This window comes from Triticum urartu, chromosome 2 (genome assembly GCF_003073215.2).
Source record: "Triticum urartu cultivar G1812 chromosome 2, Tu2.1, whole genome shotgun sequence".
Classification (NCBI taxonomy): Eukaryota; Viridiplantae; Streptophyta; class Magnoliopsida; order Poales; family Poaceae; genus Triticum; species Triticum urartu.
Window position 1 is genome coordinate 382,983,857 of NC_053023.1, and position 9,180 is coordinate 382,993,036.

The following is a 9,180-nucleotide window of genomic DNA, read 5'->3' on the forward strand; positions in this document are numbered from 1 at the left end:
ATGTCTTTCAAAATATCAACACTAAATAAAGTTATCCCTAGACCATCATGCTCAATCACTAATCCATTCACGAAACACACTCGAATATTAGCTACATCCAATGCACAAGTATGATCATAGTGGTCCCTAGTTGGTGCTTTATAAGAGAAGATGGAGAATCAAATAAAACATAAAAATGCATTAAGTAAATAGATAGGCCCTTCGTAGAGTGAAGTAGAGATTTGTAGAGGTGCCAGAGCTCAAAGCTTAAATTGAGAGATAAAAATATTTTGGGAGGCATACTTCTCCCATCAACGAAAACGACCGAGTAGTTCCCAATACTTTCCATACTAGATACATCATAGGTGGTTCCCAAACATAAAATAAAGTTTATTCCTTTTTCCACCATTCCTTCACAATCCATGGCTAGCCGTATCCACGGGTGCCTTCCATACAACACTTTCCAAGGAATTTATTATTGACAACATAAAGTAAATTTCTTTTTCATTTCGGGACTGGGCATCCCTATTACCGCCACACTCCCGTGCAATGACAAGTGAATAAACACTCATCTTGAGAATAACACATCTAGCATGGAAAAAAATATTGGCCACCCCCTGCCACTTCATGAGCGGTATGGTCACATAAAAAGAAAATTCATTTTGAAAATTAGAGTTGGCACATACAAATTTACTTACAATGGCACGAAAATACCATATATAGGTAGGTATGGTGGATTCATATGGCATAACTGAGTTTAAGGATTTTGGATGCACAAGTAGTATTCCCACTTAGTACAAATGGAGGCTAGCAAATAGATTGAGAAGCAACCAACCAAGAAACAAAAATTCTCCTAAACGAGCATTAAGCATAACTAACACCGAATAATGCACCACAAGTAGGATGTAATTTCATTGCATAACTATGCACTTTCGTGCTTGCATAGGGAATCACAAACCTTAACACCAATGTTCTTACTAAAGCATAATTACTCACCAACATGACTCATATATTACTATAATCATATCTCAAAACTATTACAAAGAATCAAGTTATTTTGTCCAATGATCTTCATGAAAGTTTTTATTATATCCCTCTTGAATATCTATCACTTTAGGACTAATTTCATTTATTGCAATTGCTTTTGACAAGATCCAACAAATTTAAGTGAAGAACATGAGCATAAAAATTTCGTCTCTCAAAATAATATAAGTGAAGCATGAGAGAATTTCTACAAAATTTTACTAACTCTCAAATTAATCTAAGTTAAGCATGATAGTATTTCTTCAAAAATTAAAGAACCACCGTGATCAAAAAGATATAAGTGAAGCACTAGAGCAATTCCATAGCATGAAAAAATTGAAGTGAAGCACATAGAGTAATTCTAACAAATCATAGCATAATTATGGCTCTCTCAAATAGGTGTGTCCAGCAAGGATAACTACGATAAACTAAAAAGCAAAACAAGCAAAGACTCATATAATACAAGACGCACCAAGCAAAGCTCATGATATGTGATGAATAAAAATATAGCCCCAAGTAAAATTACAGATGGTTGTTAGAAGAAAGAGGGGATGCCTTCCGGGGCATCCCCAAGTTCAGTTGCTTGGTTCTCCTTGAATATTAACTTGGGGATACATGGGCATCCCCAAGCTTAGGCTCTTTTCACTCCTTATATTACTTCATCCATGGTGATCTCACCCAAAACTTGAAAACTTCAATCACACAAAACTTAACAAAACCTTCATGAGATCCGTTAGTATAATAAAACAAATCACCACTTTAAGTATTGTTGCAAACCCATTCATATTTTATTATTGCATTATACCCGCTATATTATAACTTTACCATGGCTTATACCCCCCGATACAATCCATAGATTCATCAAAATAAGCACACAATGCAATGAAAACAGAATTTGTCAAAAATAGAATAGTCTGTAGTAATCTAGACTTTGTCCATACTTTCATAAATCCTAAAATTCTAAAAAATTAGGACAATGCAGGAAATTTGTATATCAATCTTGTGTAAAATATTCAGAATTTTTTGTCACTTCTTTGTTTTTTGAAGATTCTGCTACTGGATGCAAAATTTTATGTTTTTCAACAAGATCAAATCAACTATCACCCAACATAATCCCAAAGGCTTTACTTGGCACAAACAGTAATTAAAACATAAAAAACACAATCGTAACAGTAGCATAATTGTGTGAACACACAAAAAACAGAAATAAAAAGGCCAAAGTAAATTTTATTCATTGGGTTGCCTCCCAACAAGCGCTATCGTTTTATACCATGCATAGATTCAAGTATTGTCATCTTTGGTTTCCAACTCCTCAATTACACAACTATAATTCTTCAAGGATTTAGCATGCATATTTTCAATAACAATACTTGTAGTAATAATATTGAAGAATTCATTCTTGCAAGTAGGGCCTTTTACTACTTCAACAAAATTGGGGTGAATACTAATCATTTTAAGATCTTGTTGCTATTAGAAGTAGCACCCTTGTTCTTAGTAACTTGTGTAGACTTGCATTTTTTATGGGAGTATTTCAATAGTTTTAATGGAAGAAAATGGCGAGCTTAAGTTACTAAAAATTTCTTCCAACTTATCAATCCGAGATGGACTTTCCTCTACTCTTTCGTTAACTACGGTTTCCTTTTCTCTTAGTAATTTAAGAGCATCTCCCCCTTTTGACCCAATTTTATTAGCAATATTATGCATCCCTTTATCCAAATTTTTAATATGTTCTCTGGTGATCATCTTCTTTTCAATAGCATCTAATCTTTGCATAGCATGCTCAAGAGTTAAGATTGTTTCATTAATAATGATAGGTGGTGCACCCACTAGATCTCACATAGCACTAAAAGCATCCAAAGATGGACACATCAAGAAATTTCCACCGGTAACCGTATCAAGGATGAATCTATACCAAGTGGTAATGCTCACATAAAAACTAGGAAGAAGAACAACGGTAGATTGCTTATGAATAGATTTATTATGAGCATTGCAGATCCTATACCAAGCATCTTTTGGATTATCCCCTCCCCTTTGTTTAAAGTTAAGAACCTCATTCTCGGGGGTACTCGCAATATAGGAGGAACTACCATCACGACAAAGTAGGCAAGCAAGATCACACACAAACGGAAAACGAGAAAAAGGCAAATAAAAAGGGAAATTTTGTGAAGTGGGGGAGATGAAAATGAGAGGCAAATGACACATTATGTAAATTGCAAGGAGATGAGATTTGTGATTAGGAACCTGATAGATGTTGATGATGTCTCCCCGGCAACGGCGCCAGAAATCCTTTTGACATGGGTTGAAACTGCGTCGGTATTTCCCCAAAGAGGAAGGGATGATGCAGCAAAACTACAGTAAGTATTTTCCTCGGACATAAAACCAAAGTTATCAATCTAGTAAAACAACCAAGCAACACTATGTAAACGGTACCTGCACACAAAGAACAAATACTTGCAACCCGACACGTAAGAGGGGTTGTCAATCCCTCTACGGTAAAAAGATAAATTAATTTGTATGAGATTGGACAAATGGATCTAGCAAAAACACAAAATAAAATAAGTAAAGAAAAAGTGCAGCAAGGTATTTTGGGGTTTAATAGATCTAAAAACAATATGTTCAAAGATAGACCCGGGGGCCGTAGATTTCACTAGTGGCTTCTCTCGACAAAATAGCATGCGGTGGGTAAACAAATTACTGTTGGGAAATTGATAGAAGAGTAAATAATTATGACGATATCCAAGGCGATTATCATGTATATAGGCATCACATCCAAGATTAGTAGACCGACTCCTGCCTGTATCTACTACTATTACTCCACACATCGACCGCTATCCAGCATGCATCTAGTGTATTAAGTTCATGGAGAAACGGAGTAATGCAATAAGAACGATGACAAGATGTAGACAAGGTCTATTCATGTAGGAATAGACTCCATCTTTTTATCCTTAATACCAATGATACTGTTGGGTTCTATGGTAGGGTGCGTCGACTGCAAATTAAAATTTTCCTACATGCAGAACAACCAAGAACATGCTACGGGAGATGGATCGCAGATCGTTACCACTAGACGAGAAGTGTCGTGTGATACGTCCATTTTGCATCATGCTTTTATATCGATATTTATTGCATTATGGGCTGTTATTACACATTATGTCACAATAATTATGCCTACTCTCTCTTATTTTACAAGGTTTACATGCAGAGGGAGAATGCCGGTAGCTGGAATTCTGGGCTGGAAAAGGAGCAAATATTAGAGACCTATTCTGCACAACTCCAAAAGTCCTGAAACTTCACGGGAGCAAGTTTCAGAATATATAAAAATATTGGGCGAAAGAAGTACCAGAGGGGAGCCACCCACCATGCACGAGGGTGGTGGGCGTGCCCCCTGCCTCGTGGGCCCCCCTGGCAGCCCTCTGATGCACATCTTTGGCTATATGGAGTCTTTCGTCCTGAAAAAAATCATAAGCTAGCTCATGGGACGAAACTCCGCCGCCACGAGGCAGAACCTTGGCAGAACCAATCTAGGGCTCCGGCGGAGCTGTTCTGTTGGGGAAACTTCCCTCCGGGAGGGGGAAATCATCACCATCGTTATCACCAACGATCCTCTCATCGGGAGGGGGTCAATATCCATAAACATCTTCACCAGCACCATCTCATCTCAAACCCTAGTTCATCTCTTGTATCAAATACTTGTCCCAAAGCCTCAGATTGGTACCTGGGGGTTGCTAGTAGCGTTGATTACTCCTTGTAGTTGATGCTATTTGGTTTACTTAGTGGAAGATCATATGTTCAGATCCATTATGCATATTAATACCCCTCTGATCATGAACATGAATATGATTTGTGAGTAGTTACGTTTGTTCCTGAGGACATGGGAGAAGCCTTGCTATAAGTAGTCATGTGAATTTGGTATTCGTTCGATATTTTGATGAGATGTATGTTGTCTTTCCTCTAGCGGTGTCATGTGAACGTCGACTACATGACACTTCACCATTGTTTGGGCCTAGAGGAAGGCATTGGGAAGTAATAAGTAGATGATGGGTTGCTAGAGTGACAAAAGCTTAAACCCTAGTTTATGAGTTGCTTTGTAAGGGGCTGATTTGGATCCATATGTTTCATGTTATGGTTAGGTTTACCTTAATACTTCTGTTGTAGTTGCTGATGCTTGCAATAGGGGTTAATCATAAGTGGGATGCTTGTCCAAGGAAGGACAGTACCCAAGCACCGGTCCACCCACATATCAAATTATCAAAGTACCGAACGCGAATCATATGAACGTGATGAAAACTAGCTTGACGATAATTCCCATGTGTCCTCGGGAGCGCTTTCCTTTATATAAGAGTTTGTCCAGGCTTGTCCTTTGCTACAAAAAGGATTGGGCCATCTTGCTGCACCTTATTTACTTATATTACTTGTCACCCGTTACAAATTACCTTATCACAAAACTATCTGTTATCGATAATTTCAGTGCTTGCAGAGAATACCTCACTGAAAACTACTTATCATTTCCTTCTGCTCCTCGTTGGGTTCGACACTCTTACTTATCGAAAGGACTACGATAGATCCCCTATACTTGTGGGTCATCAAGACTCTTTTCTGGCGCCGTTGCCAGGGAGTGAAGCGCCTTTGGTAGGTGGAATTTGGTAAGGAAAAATTTATACAGTGTGCTGAAATTTACTGTCACTTGTTACTATGGAACATAATCCTTTGCGGGGCTTGTTTGGGGTATCTTCAACCTGACCAGTAGAGCAAAGATTTGCTCCTCAACCTACTTAACCTACTGAAAATGTTTACTTTGAAATTCCTTTGGGTATGATAGAGAAACTGCTAGCTAATCCTTTACACGAGATGGGACATTACATCCCGATTTGCACCTAATCTAGGTGGATGAAGTTTGCGGATTATTTAAGCTTGCAGGTATGCCTGAGGATGTTATCAAGAAGAAGGTATTCCCTTTATCTTTGAAGGGAAAGGCATTAACATGGTTTAGGCTATGTGATGATATGGGATCATGGAACTATAACCGATTGAAATTGGAATTTCATCAGAAGTTTTATCCTATGCATCTTGTTCATCGTGATCGTAATTATATATATAATTTTTGGCCTCGCGAAGGAGAAAGCATAGCTCAAGCTTGGGGAGGCTTAAGTTAATGTTATATTCATGCCCCAATCATGAGCTCTCAAGAGAAATTTGAAAGGATCGAGGAGAGGTGTCTAGAGGGAGTAAATAGACTCTTACCTAGAAAAGTTGCAGTTTTTAAATTCTTTGAGTTGAAGTGGAGTTTTAGCACAAGTTCAAACATTCACAATACATATCAAGCAAGCACGATACGAGTATATGAGCAGCGGAAAGTAAATCATGCAAGTTGCAAGAATGTAAAGGGATGGGATTGGAGTGTGCAAACGCAATTGGAGTCACGGAGATTTTTGGCGTGGTTCCGATAGGTGGTGCTATCGTAAATCCACGTTGATGGAGACTTCAACCCACGAAGGGTAACGGTTGCGCGAGTCCACGGAGGGCTCCACCCATGAAGGGTCCACGAAGAAGCAACCTTGTCTATCCCACCATGGCCATCGCCCACGAAGGACTTGCCTCACTAGGGTAGATCTTCATGAAGTAGGAGATCTCCTTACCCATACAAACTCCTTGGTTCAACTCCACAATCTTGACGGAGGCTCCAAGTGACACCTAACCAATCTAGGAGACACCACTCTCCAAAAGGTAATAGATGGTGTGTTGATGATGAACTCCTTGCTCTTGTGCTTCAAATGATAGTCTCCCCAACACTCAACTCTCTCTCATAGGATTGGATTTGGTAGAAAGATGATTTGAGTGGAAAGCAACTTGGGAAAGGCTAGCGATCAAGATTTATGTGATTGGAATGGAATATCTTGACCTCGACACAAGTGTAGGTGGTTCTCTCTCAAAAAATGTGTGTTGGAAGTGTAGGCATATTATGATGGCTCTCTCCATGAATGAAGAGTGGGTGGAGGGGTATATATAGCCTCCACACAAAATCTAACCGTTACACACAAATCACCAAACTCGGTGGGACTGAATCATAAGACTCGATCAAACCGATTTGGTTCATAATGTGACCGCTGGGCATTTCGGTGGGACCGACATGTCAACTCGGTGGGACCGATTCCATTAGGGTTAGGGCATAACGTAATCTTGGTGAGACCGATTACACAAACTCGGTGGGACCGATTTTGGTAATAGGCAAACAGAGAGTTGGTCAGGCAAACTCGGTGGGACCGATTCGCTCATCTCGGTTAGACCGAAACGTTGGGGAAGGGAAACAGAGAGTTTGCATTGCAATCTCGGTGGGACCGATCGCTCATCTTGGTTAGACCGAAACGTTACGAAGGGAAACAGAAAGTTTGCAATCCCATCTTGGTGAGACCGAGATCCCTATCGGTGAGACCGAAGTGACTAGGGTTTTTGGCAGTGGCTATGTCAAGTGAACTCGGTGGCGCCGGATAGAAGATTCCGGTGGGGCCGAGTTTGACTTTTGGTTTGGGACATATGTGCATATGATAAAGTAGTTGAGGGTTTTTGGAGCATATCACTAAGCATTTTGAGCAAGTAACTCATTAAGCAACACCTCATCCCCTTTTAATAGCATTGGCTTTTCCTATGGACTCAATATGATCTTGGATCACTAAAAGTAAAATGTCGAGTCCTGAGCTTTGAGCTTGAGCCAATCCTTTGTCCTCAACATCTCGAAAGGGTTCCACATCCTCTAGTCCATGCCACTCCATTGTTGAATTTATCTGAAACATACTAGATGAAAGCATTAGTCCAACAAGAGATATGTTGACATTAATTACCAAAATCACCCAGGGAGCACTTGTTCTTTCAATCTCCCCCTTTTTGGTAATTGATGACAACATACATCAAAGCTTTAGATAAAGATATAGAGAATAGCAGGTAAAGCTTTGGAAAGACATGTAACATGCATAGGCTCCCCCCACATGTATGCATCCATGTCAATATGGAATGTAAGAGCATGTGAATGCATAATCATGACAGAGCAAGCAATGTGTTACATGTATCTTGGCTATGTGCATTAGAGCAAATGATGTGAATATGTGAAGTGTAACTTCTTGTTCATGATTCCTCCTTGCAAACAATATGTACATCAGCAAGAAATCCTCATGCACATGAGTGTGATGCATATACTTACCTTGTGGTCTTGAGTTGGCTTAGGAAGGAATGAACCTGAGTAAACAAGGTTAGATAACACAGCTACATTTACGAGCCTGAGCAACCAAAAGAAACCACAAGAGTACCAAGACTGGGATGACATGTAGAGAGTGAGTACTGAGTACTCTATTTAATATAGACATGTCCCCAAAAGGTAAAGATATGCAATGAATTCAAAGATTTCCTTCGCTAGCAGTGTTTCACCCCCTGAATCTTATACTGGATAATGGGAGAACATAGGGAAACAAAATCAGAGCGAAACATATGTAAACATAGACATAAACATGCCTTTCCCCTCTTAAAGACATGTGACTTCTCTCCTCTTGAACACCAAGCATCTGGGGCCTTTGATGTGATTACCTCTCTCTCCCTTTTTCTCTCTCTCCCCCTTTTTCTTTCTCCCTTTGAAGAGAATAAGCTTTGATGTGATCTCTCTCCCCCTTTGACATCAATTTCCAAGAAGGGATCTTCTAGAGTGTGAGTCAAAATAGGTTTGGTCCTTGAGTCACAGAGCAAAGCATCATATATGTAGAGAATGATTTGGTGCATTGATAATTGATTGATCGTGCACTGGGCACATATATATAGGTACAAGGGGTGTGACCGGTGTCTTGTCTCCCAAGATACAAGTAAATACAGAGGGAGAGAGACACTACAGGTGCGGCATACAAAACCCAGACCTACGTACATGTACATATGTTCAACACCCCCCCCCCCCCCCCCCCCCCCCCCCCCGCGCAGTCAAAGCATCACCGGTGATGCAGAGACTTGACCGAAAGCCCTCAAACGTCGAGGTGGGTAGTCCATTCGTCATGACATCGGCGAACTGCTGATCGATGGGCACATGGAGAACAAGAACATGACCAAGTGCGACGTGCTCCCTGACGAAGTGAATGTCGAGCTCAGTATGCTTCGTCCGTCTGTGATGGGCAGGGTTGGCAGCGAGATACACCGCGGAGACGTTGT